Source organism: Desmodus rotundus, chromosome 10 (genome assembly GCF_022682495.2).
Source record: "Desmodus rotundus isolate HL8 chromosome 10, HLdesRot8A.1, whole genome shotgun sequence".
Classification (NCBI taxonomy): domain Eukaryota; kingdom Metazoa; phylum Chordata; class Mammalia; order Chiroptera; family Phyllostomidae; genus Desmodus; species Desmodus rotundus.
This window is the reverse complement of record NC_071396.1, coordinates 21,243,997-21,266,193: the sequence shown is the minus strand read 5'-3', so window position 1 is coordinate 21,266,193 and position 22,197 is coordinate 21,243,997.

The following is a 22,197-nucleotide window of genomic DNA, read 5'->3' as shown; positions in this document are numbered from 1 at the left end:
TATTGACATTTGTCCAGTCTTAAACCACCCTCGGGCCTAGAGATAGGGCCGTCCTTCACACTGATAATATTTTAGTCTGGATCAGAATATCCAGAGTGTTGTACGGGACGGCAGTTCATCAGCCAAGGCTTTCTGGGTCCCTCTCATTTCTGATTTAAAACGATACAGGGAAAACGGACTTGGTCAAGGACCAAGGCATTTGACTGTTTGTCTCTGGAGACCTAACTGTCCTGCCGGGAAGTAGCAGACTTCAGGCTGAGCAGCGTTAGGCTGGAGAGCCAAACCGTAGTACTGTATAGAAGTATTTACTTACTTTCCAAACACTTCTTACATCGGTTATACAAATAATATGCAGTCCATAAAAAATAGAAAATGTAGATGAGTTAATGCTTCGACACTGTTTAGCAAGGAAAGGTTTGGGCCCCTCCCTTCCAAATGCCACTGAAATGACAGGAGGGGTGTAAAAATCAGAGTGAGCCCACAGTAGCCCTGGAGAACAGGGAAAACGCTGGTGGTCCACAGACACTTGGAAGAACTTCTGAGAGATACAGAGCAGATGGGATTAGGTTGATGAAAATGGATTAGAGATACAGAGCCCCAGGTGAATGTCAAGTTCAGGCAGCAAGTCTTAGGAACAGGAGCTGACCCTGGGGACAGTGTGGGGTGGGACAAACAGAACCCTGAGTATGAGGGAGACCGCGGGACGGGGCCAACGGGCATCCACCAGAAAAGGTGTAGGGGCTGAAGAGAAAAAGACTAGTATTTTTGCTTCTTACACCAAAACATACTCCGGTGTCTCAGTTTTACTGGGGAGACCAGTGACCCTGGTAGGAGATGGAGGTGCTGTAACCCCGATCTTTGCAGACGGGTGCATGGTGTCTGCTTCCCTGACTGCGTTGTGTTACTTCTGTAGGTTATTTCTTCACGATATGAGGATTGAACCAAAGCACGGATGACAGTGAATGTGCGTGTGAGTGTTGGGGTGTGTACTTACCATTGCGGAGAGTGTGCCATGGTACCTGTGTTCCTGCCCTAGGGAGGTGTATTTTCAATTAAAGCCTCAGTCAGGAAATTAGCTCTCCCTTCCCAGTGGTTTAACCCTAAACCTCCCATGGTGCAGCAAGGAGCCCTGGACTCAAAAGAAGCAGCATGAAGACCTCTGGCAGGTAGGAGGGTAAGGGCGTGGGGGGTGAGGGCAGGGACAGGGAGAGACTGTTTAGGTCAGAGAGCAGAGACGCAAAACTAAGCCCCAGGAGGAGCCCTTCCCAGAATATTAAGCAAAGTGGGGCATCTGGCTTTGTGCAGAATGCCAGAAGGGGAGGAAGGGACCCAACACTTCCTTCCCACCCATTAAGAATGGGGGCTCTGAGCCAGGGCACACAAAAACTCACTTTTCCTCAGAAAGAAGGCAGTGCAGGGGGGCAGTGCTTCCCCACAAAGCAGGTGGTCCTGCCTTAAAGAGGGTGCTCATGAAGACCTCTTCAAAGTTAAAAAACCATTGACACGTCTCTCCATAGAAGTGCACAGAAATGCCTGCTTTCCTTTAAGTGCCTTGGAGTTGGGGATGGGGTGAGTGGGGAAGCAGCTGTCAGTGACGCATCATCGTTGCAGAGCCCGAAGTTCTATGTGGAAGAGGTTGGGAAGAGATGAAGCTTAGCCTTCAGACCAGATACTGTAACTGAGTAGAGCCCTGGCGGCAGGAGTTAAGGAAGAGGCTGGTGTTTGAATGAACAATGTTTGTGCTCATCGCGGGACAGGCCCCGATACAGGGGTTAGACCAGCTCTGAGGAACAGTAACACGAGGTAGCAGCTGAAACCTGTTGGAAAGGAGCGGTCCGCGAGTCTGTGAATGAGTTAGTTATTGCAGGATCAAAAGAAACCTGTTCTTGTAAGCTGGACTGTTCAGTGTGTGTTTTATCTGCTTATTTTCTGTTTTCTTCTTGGTTGTAATAGGGGCTTTTTTTTTTTTTTTTTTGAAGGATCTTTTAGTTGAGCTGTAAGAGCAATAGGAAATGGATTTGGTTGTGGCTCATTATGGACGGAAATCCTGAATGAGAGGTGTAGCCCCCGGCTCTACATATTGACAGAGAGAAACAAGATTTAGGGGGCCTTAGACGGCCCCTCCTCTCTACCCAGGGATTTCTCCTTCAGCTGTTCTCTCCTCAAAATCTGGGAGGGTTTTGCTTTTCGTTTCCTTAAGAGCAGCTGTTCAATGACAGAGTCACAGCTCACGGCTGCCTGCAGTACTCATCACTTCTGAATCCGGTGCTGACCCTGTGCCGCAGATTGGGACCGAATTCTGCACTCAGAGTGACATCGAAATAATGGGTTGCTTTAGAGTGTGGCGGAACCTATTGTCAGAAGACTGGAGTGACAATTACTGCTTGCAAATCTTAAGGATATTTCCGAGTACTTTGGGACAGCATTTATTAACCCGAGGGCAAAGATCTTTCTAATCTTCTGGGAAAGTCTGCAGTATGAATGTTGGCTCCTTGTTAGCTGGTACTCCCCAGCTCCGATATTCTCTGTCATAGCTGGGAGGCAGACCTTTAGGGGTCAGAACTTCCGTTTTCAGATGCAACTTCCATTCTGGGCTGCTTTCCTGGAACATGCGATTTCTCAGCGCCGCCTCTCTGCTTCACTTATCACAGCCTGAGCTCATACTGTCAGCCTCAGAAACCAGCATGAGACAGGTGCTCACTGAACCGATGGCCTTCCTTTCCATTGGAAGATAGGGTCACTAAAAAAGAAAAATGTATTTGGTGGTGGTCTCCCCTGCTGGCAGTCATTTAATGACACCTCCTCCTGACGAGGACGGGCACTCGGCTCCTGAAGGGCTGCCTCTCTCCGTGGTCCTCACTTTGGTACCGAGCCCTGAGTCCGGTGCTGATGCAGATGAGGAAGCCGAGGCTGCTTCCATATTCATTGCCTTTCTCCCTTTCATAGAAAAGCTGAGAGGTTCTTGGTATAAATCTCAGGGAGTTAATGTCCCTTCGATGCTCATAATTGCCAGAGTCAGATGGACAGCTAAAGTTCTAATTTTAAACATTATAAAACTGCTGTATTTTAGCCCTCCCCATTGTTTTCGTGTCTTTTATTTTTATCTGCTAACTCAACTATTTTTACTAAACCAGATGTACCCTTCCCTGCATCCAAAAAGAAATATCTGTCTCTATGGTGAAAATGTGATTATATTATCACCGAATCCAGGTGTGGGATTAAAAAGCGGCTGAAATTGTTAGACAATTCTTGTGAGAAGAGAAAGCATGAATTCATAGGTATTTGGAGCTAGAAGATAATCTGGAAATCATTTGGTTAACTCCTTCATTTTACAAACGAGGAACATAGCCCAGACAAATGGGTTTGCTGGTCGCTGGTCCTTAGTACAAGATTCTTCTCCTTAGAAAATGCCGCTTGGTGTCAAACTGCGAACACAGCTCACCCCCGTTGTGTCTGCAGACATCCCATAACATTTATATTGAAAAGACTAACCAGAACACTCACTCATTTAGACACGTGGCAATTCATCCTCCCTCTCGCTCTTCCTCTCTCCCTCCTTTCCCCCAGCTCCTCTCCCTCTCTCGCTTCACATCTAGTATGTATTTTATTCAAGATTTCACATTCACACATAAAAGGGCGCGGATGACAAGTGTGCAGCTCCAAGTTTCCCAAAGTAACCCTTTTGTGTAACAGCATCCAGGTCAGGAAATGAACCGTTACCAGCCTTGCAGCACCGCAGACTCCCTCCCTTCCAGCTGCTGTCTCCCCCTACCCAGCCCCCTGGAAGGAGAATGCTCCCCTGAAACCCAGCCCCTCAGCAGGTTCCCCGCGGACCTGCGTCCCTCCCTGCTGCTTTTGCTCCACCTTGTCTTTGTCACATCTGCCCACGTTGTGGCACATAGCTGAGCTTCATCATGTCTCACTGTTTACTAGTTTTCCATCGTGTGAGCGTGTTCTTGGTTTGTCGGGCAGATGTTCCAGTGGTAGGCAGGCGTCTCCGGTGTGGCCCACTCCCCTAGTGTGAGGTGCCAATGCAATGATCCCCTCGTATATTCCAGTGAGTCGGGCCAGCTCCACACATCCATGTTAAATTCAGCATCAGACTTGCATGAACTCTGCCATCCCCGATTCTTAAGGTCCTGAAAAGGTTGCTCCGTCTTATTTAAGCTGCTTCTCCTGCTTACACATGCCAGCCATGGCCCTGGCCCAGCGGTTGGCCTTGGCTTCCAGCGTGGCTCGAGAGGGTACCAGTCTTTCAGGGTTCTACGCCCAAGCTCACGGTGACCGGGTGGTTGCCTTGTGCACTGACGACCTGGGTACTCTGTGCAGAGCAAGGGTCGCGAGGACAGGTTCTAACTTCTCTCATTTTCTTGATGGATCCCCAGGGTCTGTTCCTGCCAAAGAACTTGGCTGATACAATCCTAGAACATCAAGGTTCCTGATATTTTGCACACCTAAAGGGAAGGAGTCCCGGGCTTGGACCTGCTCTCCAAAGCCTACTTAACCCCATGCGTATTTACTCTCCTCCTCTGAGTTTTCATCAAGTCAGGAAAAGGTTCTGATTGCTAAGGTGAACGGATGTGTGTTGGACTTAGAGGCCATATCTAAGACGGACCTCTGTAAAGTTGGGAGAAGAGTCCAGGAACCTTCCCAGCGTGTTCTGTGTCCCATCTCAGAAACGCAGTCGGAAGCAGTGGCTCAAATCAACAAATAAGACAACGTTCGCTGTGCTGGTGTGTTGCCGCCCTTCAAGGCCAGGCAGGTTCATGGTATTTGTGCAGATGGAGAAATATTCATGGGGCCGTTGGGATGTCAGGCACGCCTTTCTTCACAGGTGGGCGAGCCACACACGCTGCAAGCTGCATGTCTGTCTGCCTGTCTCATGTCATGGCCCTTGCTCCCCAGCATGGCACCCATCGGGGCGCCTGTCCCTTTGCCTGCCTTTCATAATCGTCTGCCCCCAGCAGGGAGTCCCTACCAGTTTAAGTACTAGAGCGGAACAAAGCCGGCAAGGTGCCAGAAATTATATAACATAACATAATTCTGCGCATGCGAGCTCACTTCATGTTATGGGAACAGTTTATCGGATCCAGTCTCAAGGCTGTGAGAACTAGTTATCAGGCCCTCCCAGGCTATGGGAACACTGCTTCCCTCCGCTACCCAGACACCTGGGTGAGGAAGCCAGACTGCCTCCACTTAGCCTGCAGCTGGGAACCTTCCACACTTGTCCCTGCTGAGAATGTCTGACTCAGGGTTGTCTTCCTCCCTCATCCCCAGCAAGGAGCCCACCGCAGTGCTTCCACAAAATAAAGCTTAATGGATGTCAGAGGAAGCGAATAGAAACGATCATTAAGGCCAGCACCTGTCACGGTTTCTATACGTGGGCTGCCTCGCCACTTAGCTGGGAGCTACTCTGCCATCCAGGAATTTGGGGACTGGGGCACTGGGAACGCTGGTGCCTGAAACTGACATGCCAGTTCTCCTGCTCTTGTGAGGAGTAAAGAAAAGACCAAAACTGGTGATTCCTCCAGCCGCTTCGTTTGGCTGATAACCTTTAGGTTCACCTGGGTTAAGCATGGAGATGCCCGTTCCTGGTGTCAGCCCTGGTCTCTGAATTCACTTTCAAGGTCAGTGAGGCAACGGACGCCCTGGCAGCCTGGGCGCACTTTCATTGCGGATGTTTTCCTGGCTGATCACTGTTCCAGCATATGGCGCCTCCTGAGAAGCAGAGAAGACTGGAATATTCTGATGTCTGTGCTTCAGCTGCATTTCTGGAAATAGCCTGGTTATAAAACTCACAACAAATAAAACTTCCTTTAACACCCGCGGAGTGTTAGCAAGAGCTAGCTAGACGGTGGTGCATATTTAGACCACTTAGTACCTGAATTTAAATTTTTAACACTCTTTTATAGGCAACCAGTGTCATTGTGTACAATCTTTGAAAAAAATAGCATGTAAATGACTATGTTTGATTTCAGATCTATGGACCCATTCACTTGTCTTGGTTATGTAATATTTTAACCATTCAGAAGAAAAACTGACAGCACAAAGTCCTATGTGTACATTACTAGATTTGACCCAGTGTTGGCACTGGGCTGGGCTTCCTGTCTCTTTCTGTCTGTCTGTGTCTCCTCTCTCCCCCTCCCTTCCCTCCAGTTCCCTTTCTCACTTCTCGGACACCCCCCCCCACCCCCGCTGCTCCCTCTCTTGCTTCCTCTCCCATAAACAAAACGTGCAAATACAAGAGAAATCCCTTCCACGGCGTAACCGTCATTCTGGGGTTACTGTGTTCCCTTCCTATCCCGCTGGGACCCATGTAGGGGCTTCCAGATTTTTCTTTTTACCCACGGTGCTGCAGCTCTTTTCCCTTTGTACACACGTGTTGCGACCTTCCAAGGCCGGGCAGGTTCATGGTGTTCATGAAGACAGAAAATAGCCAAGATGCCAGAAATTATATAACATAACATGATTCTGCGCGTGCAAGCCCACTTCACATTATGGGAACAGTTTAGCGGACCCAGTCTCAAGGCTATGGGAACACGGCTTCCCTCCGCTACCCAGAGCCCTGGGTGAGGAAGCCAGACTGCCTCCACTTACCCTACAACACGTGTGCTTGAATTTCCTTAGGACTTTATACCCAGGAGTGGAATTGCCAGGTTCTATGGGACACCCACCTTCAAATTTGCCACATCCCTCCCCAAAGGAGCTGAACCAACTTAGTGTGCCAGCAGCCGCGTATGGGAGCTTCTGATTCCTCACGTCACACTACAAAACTTGGTGAACACTGGGCATTTTAATTTCTGTTGCTATTTTTAAGCACTCTAGCTTCACAATAAGCATTGATATCTAGAAAGACGAGTCACCTCCCTTCTTCCTCTTTTATGTCGCCCAAGCCAGAAGTTCTCAAACTTTTGAGTCCCAGGAACCCTTTACAGGCTTAGAAAGTATTGAGCTTTGTTTCCATTCATTATTTCTATCAATACGTATTGCAATTGAAAGTGAGATGTTTTAAAATACTTAGTTATGAATGTAGTTAAAAGGGACGTTAGTTAAAAAATGAACAACATTTTTTAATGAAAAATAACTCATTTACACAAAAAGGTTAGAAGAATGGCATTGTTTTGTACCTCTGCAGTCTCTTTAATGCTTGGCTTAATGGAAGACAGCTGGATTCTCATGCCTGTCTCTGCATTCGGTCAGTTGGGACACCGCCACGTAGCGACTGGAGGACTCCCTGATGCACTCCCTGGGAGACCGGACTGGAAGAGGTAGGTCACCTTTCAGCATTATTATGGAAATGGCTTTGACCTCCACGGACCACCCCCGACACCTGAAACGTCTCAGGCATCCCTGGCTCACACTTTGAAAATGCTTTTCTTGGCTACCCTTGGTTCTTCCATATGAATTTTAGGATCAGTTTATCAAGCTCCTATAAAATAGGCAGAAAGTTATATTTGCACTGCATGGGATTTATAGATTAATTTGCTAGGACTGACATAGTCGTGATATCGGGTTTCCATCAACACAATACGTCATCCTGTAGCTTTAAGTCCTGTTCAGTGCCCTTCAGTAATGCTCCACCATTCTCTTTCTTAGGTCTTGTATTTACACAGTGTCTCCATTCGGTACTTCATGTGCTTTGCTGTTACTGGGAATGGACCCTTTTAAATACATAGTTTTGGATTGGCTGGTTGCTGGTATATGATTGAAACCATGTTTTATTTTTTTGGACATTGACGTTGGTTCCAGAAATCTTCCTCAACTCCTCTTTTTCCTTATGGTCTGTCTGTAGATTTTCTTGGCTTTTCTGCATAGACAACCCCGTTGTGTAGGAATCACAGCAATGTTGAAGCCCTTACCTCTGGCGGGGATGTTGGGGGAGGATAAGGGGTATGTTGGGTGGGCAAGGACTTCTTCCTGTCCGATGCCTGTCCAGAGTGGAGCTGTTCTGCCAGGTGTCAAGATGGTCCCTGAAAACAGGACAAAGTTAAGGTAACAGGCCGTGCTGTCATAGTTTAAGCAAGAATCCAAACAGGACAGGGGGCTGGCTTTAAACAGGGAGGGGCCAGGGTTTAGTTTGTCCCCACAGAATGGTGTCCGGTGAGGGTCTGATGTGCCAGCATCGATGGAGGGTCATTCCAATGCAATGGAAGCCCCCCCCCCAAAAAAGGGTCTGGCTATTTATGGACCTAGATGGCCAGGAGAAGGGAGGCAGGGAGGGGCCAGGACAGTAGTGAATACGGAGGGTGGAGAAAAGTGTCTTGGGACCCCCCTTCCCCCTGAATGTGGTCTTGGCAGAGGCCTCGATAGAGGGCCCCCCCAGTAAGGGGGCCTCTGAATGGAGGCATTTATTGGAGGAATGCAGGTCAGCATAAAGGTCCTGTGGGTGGCCAGGGAGGGGGCGGGGGTGGGGAGAGGCAGGCGGTGCTGGGTCCTTGGCTGCAACTTCCTGCTTGCTGACTGGGCACCCGTCTGATGTGGGAGGGCAGCCCTCGCCCCTGAGTCCCACCACGTAACGCCATGGTCATTGCCAAAGGTGGAGCCTGAAAGATCACAGGTAGGATTTGGCCTAGAGCTGGACTCCTCAATGTATAATGAAACAGTAATTATGAGCATCCTTCTCTTATTCCTGATTTTAGAAGCAAGGCTGCAAACAGTTCACCAATATATATGGTATTCACTTTAAGGGCTTGAGAGAGGCACTTGAGATGGAAGTTCCCTTTGATACTTGATTGTCATTGAATTCTATTTCTTTCTTTCTTTTTTATTATTGACACCATCACAGATGTCTTCATCCCCCTCCACTTTGCCCACCTCCACCCAGCGCCCACTCTGCCTTCCCTCTGGCCATCCCCACGCTGTTATCTCTGTCTGTGGGTCATACGTGTACGTTCTTTAGCTAATCCCTTCCCCTCCTTCCTTTCAGGTCCCCTCCCCGTCCCCACTAACAGCTGTCAGTCTGTCCCGTGTATCCAGGCCTCCGTTTCTATTTTGTTCATCAATTTACTTTGTTAATTAGATTCCACACATAAGTGAGATCATATTATAAGTACGTCTTGAATTTTATCAAACGCTTTTCTGTGTCTATTGAGCTAATCTCATGGTTTGTCTCCTCTGATCCGATAATGTGGTGAATTAAAGTAGAAGGTTTTCCAATGTTAAATCACCTTTGCGTTCCTTTCTTGGCCCTGGTGCATTTTGTTTTTTATTTGCTAATATTTTATTTATAAGTTGTCCTTCCTCCTACTGCCTTCATCTATTTTTCATACCAAGATTATAAGAGCCTCGCAAAATAAATCATGAAACGTCCTTTTTCTGCTCCCTCACTGGTTTGGAGGAGACAGGAGGGATCGGATGTTTACGGGTTGTAAAGCTGCCTGCAAAACTCCCCAGGCCTGTTGTTTCTTCGTGGTAGAATTTGTTGTTCCGATTGTTTGGGGGACTTGATTTTATGTGATTAAAAATGCCAGATGGATTGCTGTTTCCAAAAGTTTTAAAATTTCCTTGTACTTTTTAGACTGCCATCAAATGTCTAAAACTGCCTGATCAAAGGTTTGTATACAGTTTTGAAGAGTGAAAGGGAGTTGAGGGGTGGATGCTAGCCTCACGGACCCAGTGGACACCTTTCTCTGATCCTCTGGCCTCCCAACCTACACGCCCACCCACGTTTCCTGCCTAACTCTCTTCTCTTGCATCCGGGCACCTCACTTCCTGTGGGGTTTTCTCCTCCTTTCTGGACTCTGCGAACCAATCCCTTTTCAGGCTCTTTCCCTGTTACTCTGCATCTGAGCACTGGTTCCGGATTCCGCAGCTCTCCCTCCTGCCCACCTTTTTATCCCTCCTAAACTTCCCGTCAGGGTTGTCTCATCTCTCCAATGGCTTCTAAGGCCACCTAGACGGAAACATCCCAATTTTAATCTCCAGCACAAATCTCTCTCCCGAGTTCTAGTCTCAGAAGAGCGTCTGAAATTTAACAGCTACAAATTGAGATTTTTCATTCCTACCCCCCAAAACAGTTCCTATGCTGGTTTTCTGTGTCACACCTTTTTCTTTCCCCGCCCGACTCCCCACCTTGAGGGAGTGCACAAACCTGGATTCTGGCTGCTCATTTAGGTTTGTCAGTGGGAGGCACTGGCCAGAGATTGGAGCACGGAAGGAGAGGGAAGTTGGGGTATTGAGTTCCCTCACTCCATTCCTACCAGCCTCTGCCAGGCCTGGCGGAGGCTGCATTGCTGTTTAGATAGAAGGTCACAGTTTTCAGGGTGCATTCTTCTATAGCTGTGGCTACAACTAGGCCAGGAACTCAGCACTCCCTCACCTTTCAGGCCTAGGGACAGTAATGGCTCCTTGCATTGCTAGTCCTGGGGTCCCCCACCGTCCCTTGTTGGTCTTCCTTAACTCTGCCACATCTGCGTAAGTAGTCCCTTCAGTAAAGTTTTCTCATTGCCCTGTCTGCATGTACCATCTTTTTCCAGCCAAGACCCTGGCTAATGTGACTTCCGGGCCTCAGTAAATTACCCCCGGCTCTCTGGTTGCTCAGGCCAGAAAACAAGCGGCATCTTCCCTTCTGTTCCCTGGCATACCCAATCCACTAGCCCACCCTGCCAATGCTACTTTCCACCCACGTCGGAACATTAGCCATCGCAACCCGCGCGGTGACTGAGTCGTAGCCTCTGCACTGGCCGTCTGTTTTTACTCCTGCCCCTTCTCATCTGGTCACTGCTGGTTTGTGTCTGCAGGCGTGTCAGAATAAATGTGTTAGGCCATAGATCTTCACCACTAGAAACTCATTAATGGCATCCTCAGATTGTGAGTAAAATCCAAATTCCTTATCATAGGCCTTCCAGGCCTTGTAAGGTGGGGTCTCTGCCCAGCTCTCCTCCAAATTCCTGTCATTCCTCATCCACTGCGCCCTCTGCCCCAGGCACAGCCTCCTCACCGCTGCTCCTCACACTGGTGCGTTCATTCGTTCACACCTCAGGGCCTTTGCTCAGGCTCCTCCCGTTATAGCGAATGCTTGGCCCCCTACACTGGACCCCACATATTCTGCATTTTACATCACTTCCTCAGAGAGGCCTTATGACCATCCTATCAAGTTAGGTTTCCTTCCCCCACCTTACTTTTTATCATTGTACCTTGTTGATTCCTTTCGAGTTTATTACAAGATATAAGTGTGTATGTTAACGGGTTCTTTTATATTTGCTTTTGCTCTTCACCTATTTATTTCGGTCTTTTTTGCTAGGCTGGAACCTTATGGATGATAAAGACTTATGGGTGTTTTGTTCACCCTTATATACCCAGCTTTTAATACAGCTCCTTGTTTTCTGGCGCAGAGTCGTACTTGATAAATATTTGCTCGACCCATAGGCACTTAAATATTCAAGCGGGAAAAAAAGCAAGTAGTGTTTCCTTAAGAGGTTTGCAATAAGTGGCGATGGAAACCAGAGACATAATTTCCTTCCCAGAGAGAAGGAGAGAAAGAGAGAGACTCCATAAATAGTTTTCCCCCTAGAGAATCGTCAACATTTAGATGTTCTTGACCTGTTGAGGATCCAGAAAAACCACTTAGCTGCAGAGGAAATTTCAATTACATGGTGACGATTAAAGTTTCAGCACTTGGGGATAATTACAAAAATGTTTTCCATTATATATGCTCAAGGAAAGCAAAAGAAAGACATGAAATCCCAATGGAAAAGCATTTCAAATGGTAATCAAATCATTACCTTTATTGTAGTCACGGGAAATTATTTCAAAGCCTCAGATCTTTGGTCTAAGGCCTAAGACTAATCATTTAAGAATGTGGTTAAAAACTCAAGAATTCACCCCCCAAAAACTTAGTTCGGGCAGAATATTTTAGGCCATCATTCTGTCACCAGAACCATTAAACAAAGGGACGGCGTTTGGCTAATACACGCAGTGTTTTGTCCTCTGAGATGTACTTATTGCTCTTTGTACAACTAACCACTTAGTATTCCTAGCCTTTAATTTCATTATTTTTTCATGTATCTGTGGCTTATTCCTCACTGCTGTGTGATAAATTCTGTGGCTAGGGCTATATTTCAAACTTCCTTTTATTGCCTAATAATCTTTAGAGGCTGCGGTAAACACCTATTAATCTTGCTACTCAGAAGCCATTCATCTTCTTTGGGTAAAATGTTTACCATCGTCTTCCTCTGGGGAGGGCCTGGGACCCTGCTCCTGAGCCCTTTGCTTTGATGAGTTTAACCCCCACCCCACCCCAACCACTCAGTCTAAAGCAACAAGCGTATCTCCTCTCCTAGGCGACACAATTAGATGGGCACATGATTCCACGTGAGGAAATGTTATTAAAACTGTTCTGGGAAGAACATTCTTTTTCCCACCGGGTCTGAATGATTTCAGATGTTGGAAGCCATCTTGGAAGCCACAGGCAGACAGAGAGCCTTCTGGAGACGAGAGAAAACACTGACACAGAAACAGCACGGGGCCTGGCCACATGTGACTTCTGGGTCAGGCGACGGGGCCTGGCCACGTGTGGCTTCTGGGTCAGGAGACAGGGCCTGGCCACATGTGACTTCTACGTCAGGCATCTGAAAAGAGTTAATCCTTGGATTCTGACACACACAAGCCAAGTAAATTCACTTGGAAAAAATTAACTACAGTTTTGTATTGATAGGTCTATCCATTTCAACCAAAATAATTCTCGCACGTGGCAGGCACCCCGTTATTGCTCATGATTAAGTTTTTCACTCATTCCCTTTCGTTTCCAGGTCTCTTACAAAGACCTGAAAAGGTTCTCCTGATCTGATTAAAATAAAAAAGTAAATCTTTGCTGTGATACATGTCCCTTAGTTCCTCTAGATCGAACCTTTCTATTTGAAATACCAAACATGATTTATTAATATATTACTATTTCTAGGCCATTCCTGATGTCTGGAAAACTTACCCTCTGATATTTCTGAAGAAAAATAAATAAATTTCTGAATTTTACACCCATTTAAAGTTAGAATGCATTTCTTTATTCTGCAGATTCCTCTTCTTCAGAAAATTAGAAATGCATTCCTTTGTTTTTGTTAACAATTATGTTTGCAAAACAGGCCAAGTTCACCTGATATTTTACTTTATAAAAGAGTCATAAGCTGTTTAAAAGCTAGACAATTTTTTTTAGAATTCAAATGTGGCAAATACTTCTGTTGAACATTAAATGATTTAGACGTGTAAATGGAAAACAAACACCTCTGGTAATCCCATCCCCAGGTAACCATGGATATTTTGTCACATTTTTCTAGAAAATTTCTATTTATAGACACTTTTTGTTAAATGACAAATGGAATTATCCTTTTAATACTCTCTGTATGTTTAATAATAATAATAATAATAATAATAATAATAGAGGGACGGTCCTTCCATGTCAACACGGATAAACACCATTCTGTATGACAGCTTAGTATTCATTGTGTGGACACACTGTAGTGTATCTTTTTAAAACCCTTCCCTCGTTAGTGAAAATTCCAATTGATTCCCTAGCTTTAGTACTAAACATGAGGTTGATAACTATCACCTGTTTCGATCATCTGTTCAGAATAAAATCCAAGAAGGGTAATAGCTGGCACATTTCAAAATCTGACGTATACTGACAAATTGTCTTCCCCAAAAGTTGTATGACTCAGCTTCCTACAGAAGCACAAACCCAGTATATGGCATTCTTTCTTATTTTTACCCTTTTCAGAGGTGATCGGGGGCCATACTCTGCTGGTTTAGTTTGAATTTCCTTGATAACTCTTGGGGTAGAAGTTTTTGAACTGGGGGAGTTATCTGTTTTTTATTGTTTAAAATTACCCCAACCATTCACTGTTGCCCCTGACTTCTGCTGTTAGGGTGGAGTATGGGTGGCTCTGACGTAGCCCTGCTGGCTCAGTTCGCTGCAGGCAGGGGACAGCTCTTCTTCTGGTTGTGACTGTCAAGTCAGTTGGGTGTCTGGGTTTTCTTCCACATGACCTCCCAACATACAGCACGAAAGCCCGAGGCAAAGCACACCACAGAGGAAAGTTCCGAGAGGAAGAACGGAATCACACCAAGCCTCTTGACGCCAGACTTGGAACTGGCTCTACCTTGCATCTACGTCTTTCTATTGGTCCAAGCAAGTCACAAGGTCTGGTGGGACTCAAGGAGTGGGAAAAGAGATTTTGCCACTTATGTGAAGAGCTACAAACTCACTGCAAAGGGACATGGGCACAGGGAGACAGTAATTGGAGTTCTATTTTTTTATTTTTGTATTTTAATTTTAGGCAATCTACCATACATGCCTTCTTCAGACCAATAGATAACGAGGACACCAAAACTTCCATTTAGTTCTCTTCAAACAAATTGATGTTTTGGAAAGTATTCCGAGATTTTCTCAATGTGAAGGGCAGCGCATCACAGATTTATTGCTCTGGGTCAACAAAAGCATCAATTTAATGTCTTCTGTTAGCTGTATCCGTTTTCAGCCACGCCAGTTTCCATTTCGGGTTCATCGAAGTGTAGGTTTTCCGTATCGGTTTTTGCTTAGGCTCACTAAAATCCATCCATTAGCTTTGAATTTCTACCTATACACATTTTGAAAGAATTACTGAAAGGAATAATAACTTTCATTCAAATACACTTTGCTTATCATTTTCCAGGTTCTGATAGCAATATACTGCTCAGTGCGAAAATGTTTCTCCTGTAATTGAATTTTCTCTGGCACTATGTATAGAAAATTGTCTTTTAAATTTTTCCCTGAACATTTTCTAGTGCTTAGATCTGGCAGTTGAGTGTGGGTTTTTTTTGTTTTTTTTTTTCAGGAAGTTATGCCATGTTTAGGAAAGATTCAGCACAAAAACACAGTCTAGATGCGGATAATCCAAATATTTTATTTTAAATAAGACATTCTTCTTACTGAAAGGACACTTGCAGAGACATACAGCAAAATGACTAGGCTACATTTTGTTTAAAAGATTTTATTTATTTTTAAAGAGAGGGGAAGGGAGGGAGAAAGAGAGGGAGAGAAACATCCATGTGCGGTTGCCTCTCGCACGCCCCCTACTGGGGACCTGGCCTGCCACCCAGGCACGTGCCCTGACTGGGAACTGAAATGGTGCCCCGTTGGTTTGCAGGCTGGCACTCAATCCACTGAGCCACACCAGCCAGGGCTAATATTTATAGGGAGATTTTTACTTAAATAAGATCTCCGACATGGGTGAAAACATCTAATTTTTTTCTTTGCATTTTCTTGAATGCTGGTGATGTTGAACATTTTATCACGTGTTTATTAGCCATTTTTGTATTCTCTTTACCAACTAGCGTCTCTCTTAGGATTTGAGGATCCTCTACAGAGAGTAGATAACAGCAAAAGAGTAACAGTACACTGACATGCTGTGTGATTTGCAACATTACGCTGATTGGGAACTCAGAGTCGAGAGTTGCGGCTCTGGGACAGACTGAAAAAGTTGTGTCCATTAAGTCACGTGGAAAGGTACAGGCTCTTAGAGCAGGACTGGGGCGCTAGAGTTCTCCCGGAAGCACGGGGAGGTCAGAGGATCAGCACGCTGCCCGAGGCAGGCCTGCACGTCATCCGTCATCCTCAGAAATGCTCAAAACCCTTGGTGTGCAAAAGGGATGTCTGTTTAAATGTTAATTTTTATTTGAAGACTAGTAGCAATAACAGAGTTCATTCTAGTAGGAAGTCCCACCACTCTGCATAAAAATCTAGTAAAGCTCATCTCACTTTGGGAAAAAAAGAATTCAGAATTTTTTTTTAGCTTTGTAACCAGTCAACTATGGATTTATTTTTATATATCTAGGTTTCTGCCAAATCGTGACATAAGCCCAAACAATAACGAAAGCTGATTTTTCCGTACTTGATATTCCCATTCAAGATGTACAGGTATAATAAATTTGCATTTTTCATTTAATGGAAGAAGAGGAGAAAATGTGCAAAACTGAACTCTGTCCCCGTTAACCAATAACTCCCCATTTCCCGCCGCCCCCCCTCCGCAGCCCCTTCTACTTTCCGTCTACGATTCTGACTATTCTCAATACTGCATGTAAGTGAAATCATGCAGTATCCATCCTTCTGCGACTGGCTTATTTCACTCAGCATAATGTCCTCAAGATTCCTGCCTGTTGCAACCCATCACACAGTTTTCCTCATCTTTAAGCTGAGCACACCCCGTTGTTTATACACCACATTTCAGTTCCCCGTCACCCACGATGGACAGCTAGGTGCTTCCCCCTTTCAGCTGTCGTGAACAGTGCTGCTGTGGACGGGAGTGTGAGGGTACTCCTGCAAGACTCCATTTTTAGTTCTTCTGGGTACATATCCAAAAGTGGAATTGCCGGATGCTATGGCAATACTATTTTTAAATTTTTTGAGGAATGCCATACTGTTTTCCACACTCCGTCGATACGTTTTTGGTATAATTTTGAGTGGAGTGGGATAACTCCAGACTGAGTGACTTGTTTCTGCATTTGGGGCTCTTCCAGACCCCACAGTGCCCCTCTGTGGGGGCCTACACTGTCGTCTAAGGCTCACATGACTTCTCCCTGCCCACACCTTTTGGCCCCGGGTCGGCCGTGTCTGTGTCTGCCATCCTCAGGTAGGGACGGTGGCGCAGCTCTTTGCTTGGCTATGAAGGGCTTGTTTTTCTGTGGAGGTTCATTCGTCCAGGATTACTTACGTCTAGCACTCTTTGTTTACCCATGGAGAAGGAGCGCGTTAGTTTTCTGAAAGGGCGTGTATATAATATGGACAGAGCTACTAACATATGTTTTGCACATGTGCATTTCTTACCAATGTGTGTACATACAAGTGTGTGTGCACCTACGCACACAGACCAAACCTATGGCAGCTCTTAAAGTGGAAGATCCTTCAATATGTCAGAATACTCTACATCCACACAGACTTGTTCTAAGTGACTCTCATTTTCTGCAATAAAACTATACAGCGATGGCAATATTCCAAAACATCCATTTTCAAGGTGCTCTTTCCACGCTCCAAGTCTATTTTTAAAAGAAGCAGTTACTTTCCCTTTTTTTAATGTAATAACCTTTTCTTCCCTGAAGGGCAGAGTGTTCTTTTCCTTTAAAAACCATTGGCCGGCCTGCAGGATGCCGACAATCTCCCTGTTGATCGTAACTGTGAAATGCCCCTCTGGCCTGCTCTCTGCGCTGCTTTCTCGTGGGCCTCCCTGAAATAACCCCACAGCAGCCCCCCCTCGACCAGCCATTAAAACCCCCCACTGATTGGCAGTTGGCTTCAGGATGAGTGTTAAAGTCCTTCACTCACATTCAAGGTCATTGCCCAGTATTCTCAGTTCCAGCCTCGCTGTTGTTCTCACTGTCCCCTGGGTGTGGAGCTTCTTTTGAGTCTGCACATTCGTGGATGCTGGACGCCTTTGCCTGGAATATTCCTCCTCCCCTTTCCATCTGAGACGTGTCCACACGTCCCTTCACGGTCCACTGTGGGTGTCAGCTTTTCCGAGCACGTTCTCCTGACTCCTGCAACCAGAGCCGATTTTTCCCACCATAGCAACCTCTCTTCCTGTCCGGTCTGAAGTCGTGCAATGCTGGGCCGTTGAGATCCGCCAGCGGAACAAATCTGTTTCCCCATCTAGACAGTGAGCAGCGTGAGTGGTCTTATTCGCCTTTGGTCCCTAGCACTTCATAAGGGGCCTGGGGCCAGGTGGAAACCCAATAAATGTCAGATAAACAAAGGAAGCAGGCAGAGGATGACATGCAAAGAAAATATGTCATAACGATTTTTAAAAAATGTTTTACTGAAATGTTTTTTTTATTTCCTCCTATGATGAAGCCAGAAGGAAATCGAATGAGGTCAGGTCATCAGATTGGACAGTGCATTTGCATTCCTGGGTCGTCCCAGCAAGAGAAGGGCCCAGTTCTCATGCTAGTCTGAAGCTGCTTTTCATTTGAATTTGCCTGTTTTCACTAATATGTATGGTGATTAACTGCTAGAATTCAATAATGAACAGTGAGATTAAGTGACAACTGAAGGTTAATTTAAATACAGAGTCTTAAGTTAAATGAGGAAAAGATAGATATATAGAGATAGATATATAGATATGCCAAAAGTTGAAGTATTATTTATGGTGGGATCAGTGTTATAACTAGGAATAATAGATCAAAATTAAGAAAAGAACATTTTTAGAGGAAGATAAGAAAAATTCTCTAGACAGTGAGAGCTACTAGACTGTGAAATAGGCTTTCAAGTAAAGTGATAGTAACACAGTCCCTGGGGACATTCAAAGTAAAGGACAATTGGCTGCGAAGTCCTTTGCAGAGAGGAGTTGAGCGCTGAGAGCTGCGGCAGGAAGGGGCAGGGGCTGGGAAACAGGACGAAGGGAGGGCGGCGGGCTGCAATGCCCATGGAGAGACGCAAAGGCAATGTCAGGGATGGGCGGAGCTGCGCGAGAGTCAGAACCCACAGGGACCACAGGCAGGGAGTTCGAGGTTTGCACAGCAGGCCCGCGGGGCCGAGCACTGGCAACGGAAAAGGAGTTCCAATGGAGACAGTGGGTCTAGATCAAAGAGGAGCCTGATGGATCGATGAGAAGCGTTCGATCTTGATGTAACGGGTGACAGCAAAGCTAGTGCACACCGCTGAACGGGGATGAGCCCTGCACCATAGAATGCGCCGTCACAAGTCTGTCTCCTTGTGGGAGGAACGGGTGGATGGGTGGGGACAGGGACAAACTGTTATTTGTTCCCATAAGCACTGTATCTGGCGGGGGATGACTATTTGCTGAGCGTTTGTTGAAGGAAGGAAAGAATGCATAGATAGGAGTTACATAACCAAAGTCCAGGTGTAAAGATTAGTTTTGCAGTGGGGTGCGGGACCTATTAGAGGACAGAGAAGCTTGCCCCCATCGAGAAGCCTCTTAGAGTATGACATAGCATGGTGGCTCTCCAACATTTGTGCAAGTGAGAAATAGGTGCTGACCCTGACCGGGCAGCTCAGGTTAGATCATTGTGTGATACGCCAAGGTTGCAGGTTCGATCCCTGGTCAGGGCACGTATAAGAATCACCAATGAATGCATAAATGAGTGGAACAACAAATCTCTCTCTCTCTCAAATCAATGAATAAAATTTTTTTAAAAGATATATGTTATGTTTTGACTCATTATACACACAGTCATATGCATACACACGTCACAAAACAAGATACAAAATACTATCATGTATGATGTCATTTGAAATTATTTTGTACATTGTTGCATTTTTTTAAAGTTATATGTTATTTTCTTATGCTGTTACAGTTGTCCCAATTTTACCCCCTTTGCCTCCCTTCACCCAGTCTGCCCCTCAGGCAACCTCCACACTGTTGTCCATGACCTTGGGTCATGTATGTATGTTCTTTGGGCTGCTGTCTTCCCTACACTGTACTTCACATCTCCGTGACTGTTCTGTGACTACCAGTTTGTACTTCTTAATCCCTTCACCTTTTCCACTCTTCCCGCAAACCCCTTCCCATCTGGCAACCATCAAAACGCTCTCTGTGTCTGCAATTCTGTTTCTGTTCTGCATGCTTGTTTATTTTGTTTTTTAGATCCAGTTGTTGACAGATCTGAAGCGGCTGGGACACAGGTAATTGATGTCATGAACGTGTAATGCTGACGGGTCGCAGCCTGATCCGACAGAGTAAACATTTCGGTCCAAGGAGACAGGCTGGAAAAGCCTGGTGAAGGGCAGCTTCTCTGCTCAGACCGCTGAGCCGCAGTCAGCCCCGTGGAGTAAGGCCCTGGGATCTCAGAGAAACCGAAAACCGTCCTCTCAAACCTGCCAGGGCCTTTCTTGTACCCACAGACCCTTCCAAACACAGAACGCACAACGTTTCTAGGAAATGTACTAGGGACACACGTTGTGGGAATTGGCTAAATCCCCAATGGGTTGTTTTGGTAACTCAGAATAATGGTTGCATACAACAGACATCTCGGAAGAAAAACTTACTTTTATTTTTGGCAGCAAATGGATTGGGAGCCTTCTAATCTAGGGCAGGGTTGAACTGAATTTGAGGGCTCAACATTAATCACACCAAGCTTGTCATATTTCCAGACTGTTTTCTCAACGACAATCTCGTCTTGCAATCTTCACAACCCCTTGTGGCCCAGCTCGCTTGGATAAAGACGTTTATAAATTGTTCTAGTTTTCTGTTGCTCTTCCCACTGGCGGAGGTTTTGCTTCCTAATGGGCTTGTTGATGTAATTCTCCCTTCGTTTCTTAATGGGTTTAGAACAATCCTCCCGGTACTCATTTTTCTCCTGACAGTACAATAAAAGGGCATTTACTTCCTTTATCCCTTTGGCAGACAATAGGATCTTCTTGTCCTTTCTTGTTCTTAATTGACGTTGTTTATGCCCATAGGGACCCTTTATCCCTCTTTCCTTCCTGGTAGGTTTTGGAGAAAACCACCTATGTTCACACCTCATTGGTCTCAGGAATTCCCTTAGGAAGCCTTGCTGGCAGTCACTCTGTCCCTTGTCCCTTGGAAGCTCTTTTTCAATCTTGGCTTCCCCTCTGGGTCTTAATTATGTGTTTCTGAAAATTCTTCAGCTTTCCTGCAGACGCGAGCATGGCAATCCAGTGGGGTTTCAACGGGTGGATCCTCCAGGAAAGAAGACCCTTATAATTTGCTGTGTTTGTATTTTTTAAAAGGCAAAACAAAATAATCATTCTAAGTCTTGGGAAACCGTGTTGGTTTGCTTTCCTGGCTCGGGGGGAGCAGTTTGTTCTTCACCAGCTTCTTTAAGAAGCGGTTAGTAACAGGGCTGGGTCTTTGTGGGGCAGAGCTGGAAGAGTGTGTATGTTGAGAGGTGGACAGGCTTGGGTTTTAATAATGGGTCTGCCACTCATTTGCTTTGTGACTTCGAGTCACTCTAAGCCTCGGTTCTATGTACCTGGAAAGTAAACATAACACTATGTCCTTTAGTACGATAGAGGATTTAATGAAATAATGCATGTAAATGCCCAGCACGGTGGTTTTCAAACTCTGATGCGTACTCTACTCACCTAGAAATTAACAAAGAATCCAGAAGCCCACGTGCATTGAGGCGGAAAAGGATGCATGGTGTGCTTCCCAGGAACCCGTGGGATTCTGTTGCACACCAACATTTGAGAAACAGCGGTCTAGCCTACTGTAGACATTCAATATATATTAGCCCTTTGCCCGATTTTCACACTCAGCATAGTAGTTGGAAAGTAATCTTAAGCAATTTAAAGGAAATTAGTTTTGAGTTAACCCTGAGTTGCAAAGGCCAGAGATCTGGAAAGGAGCTCGGTAAATATTCATTACCGAACAAAAGGGGTTCATTGGCCGGCATTCACCAAATCCCAATAACATGCAAACAGGAGTTTGCAGCCAAGAAAGTAAAGGTTAATTTCAAGAAATGGTGCCAAACCAAGAGGCACAGGTGGGCCTGTGAGCTGACACCTGGCTCTTGGGGCTCTTCTGGAGTGGGTTATACAGGGGACGAAGGGAGTCAGGCCTGTATCTATAGACTATACAGAGATAGTGACTGCAGAGATATTGCTAGAGTATCCTCTGGTATACAGCCAGTTCTTACAAGAGGTAGACAATATTTCCATAATTTTCTTCTTTGTCTTCGTCGCTTGGTATGTCAATTCTCCATGAATTCTGGTGTGGACTTGCCACACCTTCTGTGTAGTCTTTTCTCTTTTCTCATCTTTTTCATTTATTTTGTTCTTAAAAAAATTTTTTTTACCCTACCTGAGGACATTTTTCATTGCTTTTAGAGAGAGGGAAAAGGAGAGAGGAAGGGAGAGAGAGAAACATCATGTGAGAGAGAAACACTGATTGGTTGTCTCCTGTTCGTGCCTGGACCTGGGAATCGTATGTGCCTGGACTAGGGAATCGAACCCACAACCCTTCGGTTATGGGACGATGCTCCTCCAACCAACTGAGCCACACCGGCCTGGGCATCATTTATTTCCTTCTTCCTCCTTCCCTCTAGGAAAAGCTGATGGCATGTTTCCTTATTCAAGGGTTTTGTTTCTCAAATGGGCAGTGCAGGGGGAGATGTAGGACGACGTAAAGAAAGCCACCCAGGGAATGGTACGATTTCAGGGACTCGGGACGTCTCTTACTGATCCATGCCCGATATTTCACAGTTAGAGAGCCTTGTTTCAGAAAGCGGTGGGCTTTGGCTAAAATGTAAATACCC